This window comes from Triticum dicoccoides, chromosome 7B (genome assembly GCF_002162155.2).
Source record: "Triticum dicoccoides isolate Atlit2015 ecotype Zavitan chromosome 7B, WEW_v2.0, whole genome shotgun sequence".
Classification (NCBI taxonomy): Eukaryota; Viridiplantae; Streptophyta; class Magnoliopsida; order Poales; family Poaceae; genus Triticum; species Triticum dicoccoides.
The window spans coordinates 224,985,182-225,001,038 of record NC_041393.1 but is presented as its reverse complement, the minus strand read 5'-3'; the positions used below and the strand labels follow the sequence as shown (position 1 = coordinate 225,001,038).

At 45.2% G+C, this 15,857-nt stretch overlaps 1 long non-coding RNA gene across 4 annotated transcripts; it reads right to left on the bottom strand.

Annotated features, from left to right (window-relative positions):
* Window positions 1-9,848: 9,848 nt before the first annotated feature.
* LOC119335564 lies at window positions 9,849-14,859 on the bottom strand. 4 transcript variants are annotated; one of them, XR_005161917.1, is made up of 7 exons: window positions 14,720-14,859; window positions 14,410-14,619; window positions 12,903-13,234; window positions 11,856-11,976; window positions 11,736-11,771; window positions 11,085-11,201; window positions 9,849-10,215 (listed from the first exon to the last, which is right to left on the bottom strand). It is a non-coding gene; the product is annotated as an uncharacterized LOC119335564 (long non-coding RNA). The 4 variants fall into 4 exon arrangements; XR_005161916.1 differs by lacking the exon at window positions 11,736-11,771 and having other exon boundaries at window positions 12,903-12,974; window positions 13,074-13,234; XR_005161915.1 differs by lacking the exon at window positions 11,736-11,771.
* Window positions 14,860-15,857: the final 998 nt, after the last annotated feature.

The following is a 15,857-nucleotide window of genomic DNA, read 5'->3' as shown; positions in this document are numbered from 1 at the left end:
AAAAAGAACAGGCTATGAGCAATCAAAAAAGAGGAATTATACGCATGAAATAATATTATTCATTTGACAATTAGTCCCAAACAGAGATATGACCCAGCCACTTCTCTGGGAGTGCCCATACTATCCGAGTTTAAATTTCAACACTATTTTTCCAGCCCATATAACACACAGTATTTATGTATGCGTCTCGGAAAGGAAAGGAGCTTAAATCCCAGTCCCAATACAGCCAAAACTACATCGAGATACATTTCGTGAACGAATCACAGAAGTGTAAGGCTAAGATTAAATTATAAAGCCTATATCCCTCCTTCCCCACCAAAATGTGGCCACATCCATGCTTTGTCATCCCTTAACTAAATTTCAAACCATTTGAAGATCACAACCAAATTTACTTTCTTAGAAACACCACCATGTAAAACACAGTAAGAATTCTAATACAAAGTTGTGCTCTTACATTGATATGCCCAGGATTAGATCTCCTTAAACCTTACTTTACAATGATACATCTCTAGGATATGAAACGCACAATCCTGAACATAATCATCATGTTTGTGGAAAAAATAAAGGGTTATTATTAAATAGTATAACTCAGCCACCTACACCCCTCCACAGCGATTTGAACCCCTGAGCCGTCGGATCTCCTTCACTAATGTCCTGGATTAGCTCAGCCATCCAACTGGAGTCTGTGGAAATTATTTACTTCTCCCCGGCGCGGCCCACTTGGCCCACAATGATTGGGTAGCTCCTCCGCAGAACGTGTTGGACCTGCTGTCGTTAATCGGGCCGTCCCAGTCGATGGTGCACACAGGCCCGCTGGAAAGTGCACAAACTCGGCGTGTTCCCTGCCTATCCATTCCTAGAAATGCCTCTTCTGTCTTCGGGGATTCCATCCCTAATCAGCGAGCCCAGTCACGGCGGCGCTCGCTGCCGTCGTCTTGCCTCCCACTTGCGAGCTGCTACTGCAGATGTGCATCGACGTCCGTGTCCTCTACCCTCCATGCACAGGATTACATGTGCGTCCCCGCGTCCCATCTTTTCATTCTCCTATGGTATGTTGCGTTCTTCCATGGTGGCCATGGTGGCGACACGCGCCTCCTGTTGGGGAACGTTGCAGAAAATTAAAAAATTTCCTACGGTTTCACCAAGATCCATCTATGAGTTCATCTAAGCAACGAGTCAAGGAAGTGAGTTTGCATCTACATACCACTTGTAGATCGTGTACGAAAGCGTTCGAGGGAGCGGTGATGATGGAGTCGTACTCGATGTGATTCAGATCACCGATGACCAAGTGCTGAACGGACAGCACCTCTGCGTTCAACACACGTACGGTACGGGCGACGTCTCCTCCGTCTTGATCCAGCAAGGAGGAAGGAGAGGTTGAGGAAGACAGCTCCACCGGCAGCACGACGGCGTGATGATGGTGGAGAAGCAGTACTCCGACAGGGCTTCGCCGAGCACACTACAGAGGAGGAGATGTGTTGGGGAGGGGAGGGTTGCGCCTTGGCTTGGGTGCGGCTGCCCTCCCCTCACCCCTCTATTTATAGGGGAAGGGGCAAGGGGGGCCGGCCCGTCTAGATGGGATCTAGAGGGGGGGCGGCGGCCAGGGAGGGGGCTTGCCCCCGAAGCAAGGGGGTGCGCCCCCCTTTAGGGTTTCCCCCCCCCCCCAACCCTAGGCGCATGGGCCCAAGGGGGGGCGCGCCTACCCCACCAGGGGCTGGCTGCAGCCCCACGCAGCCCAAGTGCCCCCCCGGGAAGGGTGGCCCCTCCCGGTGGACCCCCGGAACCCCTCCGGTGGTCCCGGTACAATACCGGTATGACCCCGAAACTTTCCGGTGTCCGTTTTACAACTTCCCATATATAAATCTTTACCTCCGGACCCTTCCAGAACTCCTCGTGACGTCCGGATCTCATCCGGGACTCCGAACAACATTCGGTAGTCACATACAAGTCTTCCTAATAACCCTAGCGTCACCGAACCTTAAGTGTGTAGACCCTACGGGTTCGGAAGACACGTAGACATGACCGAGATGGCTCTCGGGCAATAACCAACAGCGGGATCTGGATACCCATGTTGGCTCCCACATGCTCCTCAATGATGTCATCGGATGAACCACAATGTCGAGGATTCAATCAACCCCGTATGCAATTCCCTTTGTCAGTCGGTATGTTACTTGCCCGAGACTCGATCGTCGGTATCCCAATACCTCGTTCAGTCTCGTTACCGGCAAGTCACTTTACTCGTACCGTAATGCATGATCCCATGACCAGACACTTGGTCACTTTGAGCTCATTATGATGATGCACTACGTGGGCCCAGTGATACCTCTCCGTAATATGGAGTGACAAATCCCAGTATCGATCCGTGTCAACCCAACAGACACTTTCAGAGATACCTGTAGTGCACCTTTATAGTCACCCAGTTACGTTGTGACGTTTGGTAGACCCAAAGCACTCTTACGGTATCCGGGAGTTACACGATCTCATGGTCTAAGGAAGAGATACTTGACATAGTAAAAGCTCTAGCAAAACGAACTACACGATCTTGTGCTATGCTTAGGATTGGGTCTTGTCCATCATGTCATTCTCCTAATGACGTGATCCCGTTGTCAATGACATCTAATGTCCATAGTCAGGAAACCATGACTATCTGTTGACCAACGAGCTAGTCAACTAGAGGCTCACTAGGGACATGTTTTGGTCTATGTATTCACACGTGTATTATGATTTCCGGATAATACAGTTATAGCATGAATAAAAGACAATTATCATAAACAAGGAAATATAATAATAATACTTTTATTATTGCCTCTAGGGCATATTTCCAACAGTCTCCCACTTGCACTAGAGTCAATAATCTAGTTACATAGTGATGAATCGAACACCCATAGAGTTCTGGTGTTGATCATGTTTTGCTCGCGAGAGAGGTTTAGTCAACGGATCTGCGACATTCAGATCCGTATGTACTTTGCAAATATCTATGTCTCCATCTTGAACATTTTCACGGATGGAGTTGAAACGACGCTTTATGTGCCTGGTCTTCTTGTGAAACCTAGGCTCCTTTGCAAGGGCAATAGCTCCAGTGTTGTCACAGAAGAGTTTGATCGGTCCCGACGCATTGGGTATGACTCCTAGGTCGGTGATGAACTCCTTCACCCAAATAGCTTCATGCGCTGCCTCCGAGGCTGCCATGTACTCCGCTTCACATGTAGATCCCGTCACGACGCTCTGCTTGCAGCTGCACCAGCTTACTGCTCCACCATTCAACATATACACGTATCCGGTTTGTGACTTAGAGTCATCCAGATCTGTGTCGAAGCTAGCGTCGACGTAACCCTTTACGACGAGCTCTTCGTCACCTCCATAAACGAGAAACATGTCCTTTGTCCTTTTCAGGTACTTCAAGATATTCTTGACCGCTGTCCAGTGTTCCTTGCTGGGATTACTTTGGTACCTTCCTACCAAACTTACGGCAAGGTTTACATCAGGTCTGGTACACAGCATGGCATACATAATAGATCCTATGGCTGAAGCATAGGGATGACACTCATCTCTTCTTTATCCTTTGCCGTGGTCGGGCATTGAGCCGAGCTCAATCTCACACCTTGCGATACAGGCAAGAATCCCTTCTTGGACTGATCCATTTTGAACTTCTTCAAAATCTTATCAAGGTATGTGCTTTGTGAAAGACCTATGAGGCGTCTCGATCTATTTCTATAGATCTTGATGCCTAATATATAAGCAGCTTCTCCAAGGTCCTTCATTGAAAAACACTTATTCAAGTAGGCCTTAATGCTGTCCAAGAATTCTATATTATTTCCCATCAAAAGTATGTCATCTACATATAATATGAGAAATGCTACAGAGCTCCCACTTACTTTCTTGTAAACGCAGGCTTCTCCATAAGTCTGCATAAACCCAAACGCTTTGATCATCTCATCAAAGCGAATGTTCCAACTCCGAGATGCTTGCACCAGCCCATAAATGGATCGCTGGAGCTTGCATACTTTGCTAGCATTCTTAGGATCGACAAAACCTTCCGGCTGCATCATATACAGTTCTTCCTTAAGATAACCGTTAAGGAATGCCGTTTTGACGTCCATCTGCCATATCTCATAATCATAGTATGCGGCAATTGCTAACATGATTCGGACGGACTTAAGCTTCGCTACGGGAGAGAAAGTCTCATCGTAGTCAATCCCTTGAACTTGCCGATAACCCTTAGCGACAAGTCGAGCTTTATAGATGGTGACATTACCATCCGCGTCCGTCTTCTTCTTAAAGATCCATTTGTTTTCTATCGCTCGCCGATCATTGGGCAAGTCAGTCAAAGTCCATACTTTGTTTTCATACATGGATTCTATCTCGGATTTCATGGCTTCAAGCCATTTGTTGGAATCTGGGCCCGCCATTGCTTCTTCATAGTTCGAAGGTTCACCGTTGTCTAACAACATGATTTCCAGGACAGGGTTGCCGTACCACTCCGGTGCGGAACGTGTCCTTGTGGACCTACGAATTTCAATAGCAACTTGATCTGAAGTACCTTGATCATCATCATTAATTTCCTCTTCAGTTGGTGTAGGCATCACAGGAACATTTTCCTGAGCTGCACTACTATCATGCTCAAGAGGTAGTACTTCATCGAGTTCTATTTTCCTCCCACTTACTTCTTTCAAGAGAAACTCTTTTTCCAGAAAGGATCCGTTCTTGGCAACAAAGATCTTGCCCTCGGATCTTAAGTAGAAGGTATACCCAATGGTTTCCTTAGGGTATCCTATGAAGACGCATTTTTCCGACTTGGGTTCGAGCTTTTCAGGTTGAAGTTTCTTGACATAAGCATCGCATCCCCAAATTTTTAGAAACGACGGCTTAGGTTTCTTCCCAAACCATAATTCATACGATGTCGTCTCAACGGATTTAGACGGTGCCCTATTTAAAGTGAATGTAGCTGTCTCTAGAGCGTATCCCCAAAATGATAGTGGTAAATCGGTAAGAGACATCATAGACCGCACCATATCTAAGAGAGTGCGATTACGACGTTCGGACACACCGTTTCGCTGAGGTGTTCCAGGCGGCGTGAGTTGTGAAACGATTCCACATTTCCTTAAGTGTGTACCAAATTCGTGACTTAAGTATTCTCCTCCACGATCTGATCGTAGGAATTTTATCTTTCGGTCACGTTGATTCTCTACCTCATTCTGAAATTCTTTGAACTTTTCAAAGGTCTCAGACTTGTGTTTCATTAAGTAGACATACCCATATCTACTCAAGTCATCAGTGAGGGTGAGAACATAACGATATCCTCCGCGAGCCTCAACGCTCATTGGACCACACACATCGGTAAGTATGATCTCCAACAAGTTGGTTGCTCGCTCCATTGTTCCGGAGAACGGAGTCTTGGTCATCTTGCCCATAAGGCATGGTTCGCATGTGTCAAACGATTCATAATCGAGAGACTCCAAAAGTCCATCAGCATGGAGCTTCTTCATGCGCTTGACACCAATGTGACCAAGGCGGCAGTGCCACAAGTATGTGGGACTATCGTTATCAACTTTACATCTTTTGGTATTCACACTATGAATATGTGTAACATTACGCTCGAGATTCATTAAGAATAAACCATTGACCATAGGGGCATGACCATAAAACATATCTCTCATATAAATAGAACAACCATTATTATCGGATTTAAATGAGTAGCCATCTCGTATCAAACGAGATCCAGATACAATGTTCATGCTCAAACTTGGCACAAAATAACAATTATTAAGGTTTATAACTAATCCCGTAGGTAAATGTAGAGGTAGCATGCCGACGGCGATCACATCGACCTTGGAACCGTTCCCGACGCGCATCGTCACCTCGTCCTTCGCCAGTCTCCGTTTATTCCGCAGCTCCTGCTGTGAGTTACAAATATGAGCAACGGCACCGGTATCAAATACCCAGGAGTTACTACGAGTACTGGTAAGGTACACATCAATTACATGTATATCAAATATACCTTTCGTGTTGCCGGCCTTCTTATCCGCTAAGTATTTGGGGCAGTTCCGCTTCCAGTGATCCTTCCCCTTGCAATAAAAGCACTCAGTCTCGGGCTTGGGTCCATTCTTTGACTTCTTCCCGGCAACTGGCTTACCGGGTGCGGCAACATCTTTACCGTCCTTCTTGAAGTTTTTCTTACCCTTGCCCTTCTTAAACTTAGTGGTCTTATTGACCATCAACACTTGATGCTCCTTTTTGATTTCAACCTCTGCTGACTTAAGCATTGAAAATACTTCAGGAATGGTCTTCACCATCCCCTGCATATTGTAGTTCATCACAAAGCTCTTGTAGCTTTGTGGGAGCGACTGAAGGATTCTGTCAATGACCGCCTCGTCCGGGAGGTTAACGTCCAGCTGGGACAGGCAGCTGTGCAACCCAGACATTTTGAGTATGTGCTCACTGACAGAACTGTTTTCCTCCATCTTACAACTGTAGAACTTGTCGGAGACTTCATATCTCTTGACCCGGGCATGAGCTTGGAAAACTAGTTTCAGCTCTTCGAACATCTCGTATGCTCCGTGTCGCTCAAAACGCTTTTGGAGCCCCGGTTCTAAGCTGTAAAGCATGCCGCACTGAACGAGGGAGTAATCATCAGTACGTGTCTGCCAAACGTTCAAATCGTCTGGCAGTGCTGGGAGAGCAGGTGGGTCACCTAACGGTGCTTCTAGGACATATGCTTTCTTGGCAGCTATGAGGATGATCCTCAGGTTCCGGACCCAGTCCGTATAGTTGTCGCCATCATCTTTCAGCTTGGTTTTCTCTAGGAACGCGTTGAAATTCATGTTGACATGAGCGTTGGCCATTTGATCTACAAGACATATTTGCAAAAGGTTTTTAGACTAAGTTCATGATAATTAAGTTCATCTTAATCAAATTATTGAATGAACTCCCACTCAGATTTGGCATCCCTCTAGTCATCTAAGTGTTACACGATCCGAGTCGACTAGGTCGTGTCCAATCATCACGTGAGACGGACTAGTCATCATCGGTGAACATTCTCATGTTGATCGTATCTTCTATACGACTCGTGTTCGACCTTTCGGTCTTCGTGTTTCGAGGCCATGTCTGTACATGCTAGGCTCGTCAAGTTAACCCTAAGTGTTTTGCATGTGTAAAACTGTCTTACACCCGTTGTATGTGAACGTAAGGATCTATCACACCCGATCATCACGTGGTGCTTCGAAACGACGAACTTTAGCAACGGTGCACAGTTAGGGGAGAACACTTCTTGAAATTGTTGTGAGGGATCATCTTATTTACTACCGTCATTCTAAGTAAACAAGATGCATAAAACATAATAAACATCACATGCAATTATATAAAGTAGTGACATGATATGGCCAATATCATATAGCTCCTTTGATCTTCATCTTCAGGGCTCCATGATCATCTTTTCACCGGCATGACACCATGATCTCCATCATCATGATCTCCATCATCGTGTCTTCATGAAGTTGTCACGCCAACGACTACTTCTACTTCTATGACTAACGCGTTTAGCAACAAAGTAAAGTAGTTTACATGGCGTTCTTCAATGACACGCAGGTCATACAAATAATAAAGACAACTCCTATGGCTCCTGCCGGTTGTCATACTCATCGACATGCAAGTCGTGATTCCTATTACATGAACATGATCTCATACATCACATAATATCATTCATCATTCATCACAACTTCTGGCCATATCACATCACATGACAATTGCTGCAAAAACAAGTTAGATGTCCTCTAATTGTTGTTACATCTTTTACGTGGCTGCAATTGGGTTCTAGCAAGAACGTTTTCTTACCTACGAATAACCACAACGTGATTTTGTCAACTTCTATTTACCCTTCATAAGGACCCTTTTCATCGAATCTGCTTCAGCTAAAGTGGGAGAGACAGACACCCGCCAGCCACCTTATGCACTAGTGCATGTTAGTCGGTGGAACCGGTCTCACGTAAGCGTACGTGTAAGGTTGGTCCGGGCCGCTTCATCCCACAATACCGCTGAAGCAAGAAAAGACTAGTAGCGGCAAGCAAGTTGACAAGATCTACGCCCACAACAAAATTGTGTTCTACTCGTGCAATAGAGAACTAAGCATAGACCTAGCTCATGATACCACTGTTGGGGAACGTTGCAGAAAATTAAAAATTTTCCTACGATTTCACCAAGATCCATCTATGAGTTCATCTAAGCAACGAGTCAAGGGAGTGAGTTTGCATCTACATACCACTTGTAGATCATGTACGGAAGCGTTCGAGGGAGCGGTGATGATGGAGTCGTACTCGACGTGATTCAGATCACCGATGACCAAGTGCTGAACGGACAGCACCTTCGCGTTCAACACACGTACGGTACGGGCGACGTCTCCTCCGTCTTGATCCAGCAAGGAGAAAGGAGAGGTTGAGGAAGACAGCTCCACCGGCAGCACGACGGTGTGATGATGGTGGAGAAGCAGTACTCCGACAGGGCTTCGCCGAGCACACTACGGAGGAGGAGATGTGTTGGGGAGGGGAGGGTTGCGCCTTGGCTTGGGTGCGGCTGCCCTCCCCTCACCCCTCTATTTATAGGGGAAGGGGCAAGGGGGGCCGGCCCCTCTAGATGGGATCTAGAGGGGGGGCGGCGGCCAGGGAGGGGGCTTGCCCCCCAAGCAAGGGAGTGCGCCCCCCTTTAGGGTTTCCCCCCAACCCTAGGCGCATGGGCCCAAGGGGGGCGCGCCTAGCCCACCAGGGGCTGGCTGCAGCCCCACGCAGCCCAAGTGGCCCCCCGGGAAGGGTGGCCCCTCCCGGTGGACCCCCGGAACCCTTCCGGTGGTCCCGGTACAATACCGGTATGACCCCGAAACTTTCCGGTGTCCGTTTTACAACTTCCCATATATAAATCTTTACCTCCGGACCCTTCCGGAACTCCTCGTGACGTCCGGGATCTCATCCGGGACTCCGAACAACATTCGGTAGTCACATACAAGTCTTCCTAATAACGCTAGCGTCACCGAACCTTAAGTGTGTAGACCCTACGGGTTCGGGAGACACGTAGACATGACCGAGACGGCTCTCGAACAATAACCAACAGCGGGATCTGGATACCCATGTTGGCTCCCACATGCTCCTCGATGATGTCATCGGATGAACCACAATGTCGAGGATTCAATCAACCCCGTATGCAATTCCCTTTGTCAGTCGGTATGTTACTTGCCCAAGACTCGATCGTCGGTATCCCAATACCTCGTTCAGTCTCGTTACCGGCAAGTCACTTTACTCGTACCGTAATGCATGATCCCGTGACCAGACACTTGGTCACTTTGAGCTCATTATGATGATGCACTACCGAGTGGGCCCAGTGATACCTCTCCGTAATACGGAGTGATAAATCCCAGTCTCGATCCGTGTCAACCCAACAGACACTTTCGGAGATACCTGTAGTGCACCTTTATAGTCACCCAGTTACGTTGTGACGTTTGGTACTCCCAAAGCACTCTTACGGTATCCGGGAGTTACACGATCTCATGGTCTAAGGAAGAGATACTTGACATAGTAAAAGCTCTAGCAAAACGAACTACACGATCTTGTGCTATGCTTAGGATTGGGTCTTGTCCATCACGTCATTCTCCTAATGACGTGATCCCGTTGTCAATGATATCTAATGTCCATAGTCAAGAAACCATGACTATCTGTTGACCAACGAGCTAGTCAACTAGAGGCTCACTAGGAACATGTTATGGTCTATGTATTCACACATGTATTACGATTTCCGGATAATACAGTTATAGCATGAATAAAAGACAATTATCATGAACAAGGAAATATAATAATAATACTTTTATTATTGCCTCTAGGGCATATTTCCAACACCTCCGGCATCCTTCCCTGGATGTCCCTTAGATGCTAGGTTAGCGTAGTATGGCCTCCGACGTTCCGCGCCTGAAGCTGGGCCTCGACCGTGAGGAGATGGGGGACACAAACTGACTGTAACCTGAGTCAAAGTCAGCCATTGAGGACACCGACGAGGTAGAATCGCATGAGCTACTCCTTGGCTGAGCCATCTCCATTGCATGCCTGCTACGTGGGGTCGTGGAACGCTCTGCTCCGATTTCTACTCCTCCAAGGCTGGATGAGCTGCTTATATAAAGTAGATCCGAGCAGTTTCTAACACTAAGTATCCTTGCATGTTTTAACTCATTTTACCAAGAAACTGAAAAAAAAAAAGTTCAGCGTAATGACTATTTGGTTTAAAGAAAATGTTCAAGATATGCATCCGATAAAATGAGAACGATGCATATAATCGGAAAAAATAGTTCCGTTTGTCATGCATGCTGCTTCTTTGTATCCGACTTTTTAGGTCCAGGAATCGAGAGATCTACCATGTAATTTTAAGTGCTCTTCAGATGACATAATCATTCCAGCATATTATAGCACAGATTCCTCATGTTAAACCATCTGGCTGGTGCTATTTGTAAGTGCTTTTCAGATTCAGAATTTGCTTTGAGATGGTTTTTTTTCCTTGCAAAAAAAAAACCATCTGGCTGGTGCTATTTGTACGTGCAGCGGCATAAAAATTCTCAATTGATAAATAAAATAAAGTTACATCAACAGTACAAAATCGACTTTGCCCCATCACATTTTGTGCAATGGGGTCATTCCAGCATGTTGATTTTCCCGGAACAAATGTAACCCACGCGTCATCTACATCAAGGCACTGTAATTGAAAGTACTCAAAGACTTGACATATATCCTACTACTTTTGTGAATAATATGAGAAAGATATGTAAACTTAACTTTCATATTTCATGTTTTCAGATGTTTATGATATTATGATCATTATATCTTATACAGATATAAAGGACGAGCGCAGCAACGCGCGCCATTATGATCTAGTAGCTAACTAATGCATGATATTTATTAAACAATTAGCACCCGAATGCAAACCTAAGGGCCTCTGCGTAGCATGATAAGGAATAAAGATATTAAATGTTCAATCTGATTCTTTTGTATAAATAATGCCTCAAAGTAATACTATAAGAAAGGAACAAAATAGGAAGAGACGGGGTACCATGCTCTCACCTACAATAATTTCCTTCCATATATGGGTTTTCCCTAGTACTGATCAAACCAACTTTAAATAGTAGTGATGACCGCCAATTTTTGTTCAACACGCCAAGAGGAACCCAACAAATACACCTGCAAGCAATAAAACATGGGTTAAAAGTTCACCCATCTAAGCAGGTATCCAACCAAAATCAGAAAAAAAAAAGATATAGGATGGTCTAATTCCTTCAGGATATCGGCGAACCAGATTAGAGCAGATTGACAGGAGTATAAATACCTCGAAACTAAACACATTAAAGTAAAAATAAAAATACTTTATCAGCACATTTTTTGTACCAAATAATTGCATAAGGTCATCGAACTACGCTGGTTTAAACAGGGCACATGGTTCAAAGTCAGAAATGGGAGGGGATGCTCCTGGCTGCTAAAGCAGACATAATTACTAAAACCAAACATTAAGCATACTAAAATAAGCAAGTTCTGTTTTCAATAGAATTCGTGAGATTATTCCATTCTCAAGCAAGTGCACACATGCAGAACACCTTTTCAGTGAAGAAGCACAATGGAAGACATGATCGAGGCAAGATTATAAATAAAATAAAAGGACAACCAACGAAAATATTTGCGACAAAATTATTCCAACAATATGGATTATTAGTAAACTACCAGTATCATGTATCACTTGGCTTCCTCTGCAAACGCCTGCTAAAGCAGAGTAGAGAGTTACCAGGTAGCTTACTTTTTTGCAAGACACACAGGCAGGTGTGAAGCTGCACAAGAAGATACCATAGAGAAGTCGTCAATGGAGCCAGTCTGAGCGAGCCAAAGAAGTGTGTGACCTTCCGGTGGCCATCATACGGGTCGGGGTCCTCCTCACGGCAGCGAATCCTCGTGGCGCCGTTATCGCCTGCTAGGCCCGGGGTGCAAAAAAGTTAGGGCGGCGGAAAAGAAGGGTGATGCTGCAGCGAACGACGAGACTGGCTCTAAATATTAATATGCCATCATATTTCATATTGGCAAAAAGGAGACAGAAATGTAGCAACCTGGCACAACTAATTATCTGTACTAATTATTGTCGGATGATTGCATATAATCACTTATCATGAGTAACCGATAGACTGAATGATGGAATGAGAGGAGAAATATATTTAATGAAATAGAGTAAGAGAGAGAAACTTGAAAGGAAAAAACTCAGCGCTTGCAAATGAAAAAACATCATATAAAATGGATAATCACCAATCAGGGGATTTGTAAGATATGAGCTTGTTGTTGTGATTATCACAAATCTCGTTGATGGATGATTGGAATCAGCTATTTCACTGAATAAACAATGGTCATGGCAAAGTTTCACTGACGGGAATCAGCTACAATCACAGAAATGTTTATGACTGGTCTTACACAAGTAGCAAGCTTCAGTTTCGCTCACAGGAATAGGGGATTTGTATATCTATGCGACTATGCCATGTGTATTGCACACTTTATTTAGACAAGCATGCAAGGAAAATATATTCATGGCACAGTTTCAGTTTTGTGCCATGAAGAGAGGTCGTGAAGTGTGCTGTCCAGAACAGAGATGACCATATGTATCAAGAATGTTGAGGTATGGAGAAAATACATTCTCTTGGGAACACAAGCAGGTTGGTATTTTTTCCTGCATTCTACTGGCAAATACAAATAGTTAACTGGGCGCGGAATATATCAAACTAAAAAATGAATTATTATTCTGTGATGGTAGAAAAAGCAAACTTCCCACATAGTAATTCATACTGTGATATTATGGGCATATACTAAAGTATTTTGAGAAGCATAGAAACAGTTAATCTTGTTTGGTACCTTTCTTCTGTAGCGATCGCTTCAGGTACATAATGTTGATGTGCCACGTGGTGTCCAAAGTAGATATGAAAGCTAGTATATTGTATACATAAAAATTATGCCAACGATTTCTCTATTTTGACCTTCTTTAAGTAGGTAAGTATTTTCCAGATAACAACTTCGCTTTATTACCTCAAAATTGATCAACTCGTGTGCCAATGAATAGAGCTATAGAATTTGATAGGGTCTGTACTCATGTATTCCCAGATCCTTGCAATTCGGACAGTAAACATCCAGCGATAGGACTTCCTGTTCACGTCCTTTAGCAGCAGGACTCCATCAATTAAATCCTGCTGATGGTAAAAAGAGAAAGTGATTACCACAGTCCATAGGGTAGTTAGAGATTAGCCACAAAGAAAATAAAAGGGCAGAGAGCTCTAAATAATCTCTTTCTTACTTCCACAATTACATCATGTTCAAATACAAAAAGGAAATAAGCCAGAATATTTATCCATTGCTCAGTGTCAAGAGAAAGCACGTCCCAGTTATAATTGTTTCTACTAGCAAATCGTCTAGTTTATTGATGCCTATGAATAACATATTAAATAGGGTAGCTCAACTCATGCCTAACGAAGATCCAAGTTTCAGTAAAGCAGAAGAATTCATGTTTTCCAAAAATTTCTTGCACAAATTAGCACAAATCAAGGAAGGTCACCAAGAAAAACAGCAATCTAAAAATTAAAAGAGAGGAAGAAACAACACTGTAATAATGCTTTGAAAAGCTTGATTTGGTGTGAGCACAAACTGTGAGAAAAATCAAATGTGTATGTTTAGTTCGTGTGTCAATTTCACAAAAGAGTAGGACCTAAGTTACTGTTGCCCAGCATAGAGTAGCACTACCCTCAGTTGCAGCTTCAGTCCATATAAAATAGTCAGTCCACCAGCAACAGAGGCTATAAACCTCTTCTACTCTTGCATAACTACTTCAGAGTCTGAACGTACAATAGAGTTCATAACTGAACCAAGGGGGGAAATGAGATGTTATTTTTTAAATGAGACGACATTTTTTAATATAACTGAACGTATTGTAAGTACATGAGTTCCTGACATGGCAGTCTCACCAACAACAATTTGAAGTTAAAGCGAAATTGCACAAATTTTGTTTAAGCCACCACATCCACTGCTTTTAAACATAGGTGCCCTCAGAAAAAATCATAAACACATCACACTAATCAGTCTATATACATGACTTTACTCGATAATTAGAATCACTATGTCTCCCCGACTCATATATGTAACAAAATCTAAGTGTTGGCCATAGTAACAATAGTATATCTGGTAGTACTTAGGTGTCATGAATCACAATTAGGGATTTGTGTCTCTCTTCTCTTGTTCCTACACCTCTATTACCAAAAACTAAGAAGCACACGAAATCAATCCAATTCAGATTCCTCAGAGAACAATGAGAAGCACACTGCATGTCTGCTAATGCTTAGCTAAATTGATAGAAAAGGTAATATGTAGCCACCTGGCTGCTAGAGCATATAGAAGATAAGCATGGACGATGAAGAACTGACACCACGGATGCCTCCTGTACATCAGCAACTGCACAACCACATATAATGGCTCCGACTACCATAGAACACAAGTCTGCCACTGAGAAGACGAGCTCAGCCAACGGATCACCGAATCGACGGGCACATCAACCCCACCATCGACTTGATGGGAACACACCCATCTACAACAGAGACCAAAGGAAAAGCAAGAGCATGATTACTGAGTTGGAAAGAAAGTAAGAACAAAACACAAATAGAGAAAATAAAGCAGGAGATCATCACCACATATAGGACGCATCCGACGACGATTTCCCTGCCACCGCACCTCCTTTCCTCTCCCTCCTCTCCTCCTTCTCTCTCTCCGTCTTATCTTCTCTCTCTCCTGTAGACCAAATTGAGAGAGGAAGGGGATTAGAAGAAGGAACTCATGGGGGGGGGTGCAACCAGAAGAGATGGGGAATGAGATGGCGCCTGATATAGCGGCGTCGGCTGGCGCGGCTACTGCTTCCCTCCTCCTGCGGAGTCTGGGTCGAGGTCGCGCTCCTCGGCTCGAGCTCCTCCTGCCGAGGACGGATTGATGGCGACGGGCACCGGTGGAGCACGGGGCGCGGCTGCTGCTCCCCTCCTTATATTGAGTCCTACTCGAGGGCAAGCTCCTCTTGCCGAGGCCGGATCAAGGCCGACGGGCGCCGGCAGAGCAGGGACGGCCGAGGCCGAGGAGGCGGCGGTAGGAGAAGAGGCAGACGAGGATGAGTGGCGGCGGCGGCAGGAGAGGCGGCGGCTGCGGGGCGCGGGCTAGGTCTGACTGCTTTTCCTCTTTTCTCTCGCTGCCGCTTCCCCTTTTCTTTTCTGTCGTGCCTGCTAGCCCCAGGTCGCCCGCTCGCTCGCTGTTGTCTCTGAGCCGCGCACCCGCGACACTGACAGATGGGCCTGCCACGGCTGAAGCGGAGGCGCCGCCGCTGGGTGCAAACGAGGACGGTAAAAAAACGACCAGCCAACCCGCGAAAGCCTCTGGTAACCCACGATCGATTGCCCCGCTTTCACCCGGACAAAGAGAAGCATACACCGTGTCGCTGCTAGGCTGGCCCGCGCGCAAGGCTGGCCCAAGTGTCAGTCGCTCTAGCTCGATTACGCAGCGTACAGAAGAACGAGCGCCCAGATGTTTACCACGACGATGGAAAGTACTATGTCATTGGACAGCAGTGCAAATCGAGCGTATAGGATGAATTTGAAACATCGATGGCGCTGGAATGGCGGGTAGTCTAGCAGCGTTTATATGTTAGATGAGGACGTTGCTGCAAACAAAAGAAAAAACCTTGTTTTTTTTTTGAAACGGAAAGAAAAAAACCTTGTGAGGTATACCAAACCAAACCTCATGGTTTTTGTTAGCCAGACCGCGACATCTTGAGCCGGTGGCAGA